The sequence below is a fragment of the Carlito syrichta genome, unplaced genomic scaffold (genome assembly GCF_000164805.1).
Source record: "Carlito syrichta isolate Samal-C Ts95f unplaced genomic scaffold, Tarsius_syrichta-2.0.1 Scaffold130809, whole genome shotgun sequence".
Taxonomy (NCBI): Eukaryota; Metazoa; Chordata; class Mammalia; order Primates; family Tarsiidae; genus Carlito; species Carlito syrichta.
The window spans coordinates 1-822 of record NW_007074905.1 but is presented as its reverse complement, the minus strand read 5'-3'; the positions used below and the strand labels follow the sequence as shown (position 1 = coordinate 822).

General features: G+C 51.7%; 1 pseudogene; it reads right to left on the bottom strand.

Moving 5' to 3' along the window:
* Positions 1-329: 329 nt before the first annotated feature.
* Positions 330-694, bottom strand: LOC110594744 (annotated as a pseudogene).
* Between the last annotated feature and the right edge of the window lie 128 nt (positions 695-822).

The following is an 822-nucleotide window of genomic DNA, read 5'->3' as shown; positions in this document are numbered from 1 at the left end:
TCGGTGGCTCAGCCTGTCATCCTGCGCCTTTGGGAGGCTGAGGTGAGTGGATTGCCTGAGCCTGCGGGTTCGAGATCCACCTGGGCAGGCAAGACCTCATCTCTACAATAAAGCAAAAACTAGCTGGGCGTGGTAGCGCATGCCTGTAGTTCCAGCTACTTGGAAGGCTGAGGCGGAAGGATCGCCGGAGCCCAGCAGGTCGAGTCTGCGGTGGCCGAGAGCGTGCCACTGCACTCCAGTCTGGGCGACAGAGTGAGACTCCACCTCAAAAAAAAAAAAAAGTAGAGGCAGGAAGTGGAGAGTAAAGACGCTGGCGGCCCTGCACCTTGCTAGGAGGTCTTTATAGCTGTGTCTCTGGACTTGCAGGCCGCGCCTGGAGTTTTCAGCTCCTGCAGGATTCCTTGAGGCAGACGACCAGGGACTGACACTGTGTACACACCTGGCTTAAAGTTACCGACGCACCACCACGGGGTGGTCCATCCTCTGGACTCATCGTTGCCATGATTTCATCACAAGAAGAACTGATGTGGTCATATACCATCTCTCGGTTGCCTTTCATCTATAGGTGTGCATCACAATTGTCACAGTCATCGTACTCAAACTGGTCTATAGTCTTGACCAGAGTACGGAGCAAACAGACACGCAGATGCCGCAGGTCCTTCACCCTTTCTCTGTCTACATCTGATGCCTTAGCCTATGCCATGAAGGCCTTGTGTAAATCATTCGATTCTCTTGCTAATGTTGTCATGGATAACCCATTGGCTTTAGAATGCTTGCTTGACCCTCACGGGAGGGTTTGTGCAATTTTTTTTTTTTTTTTTT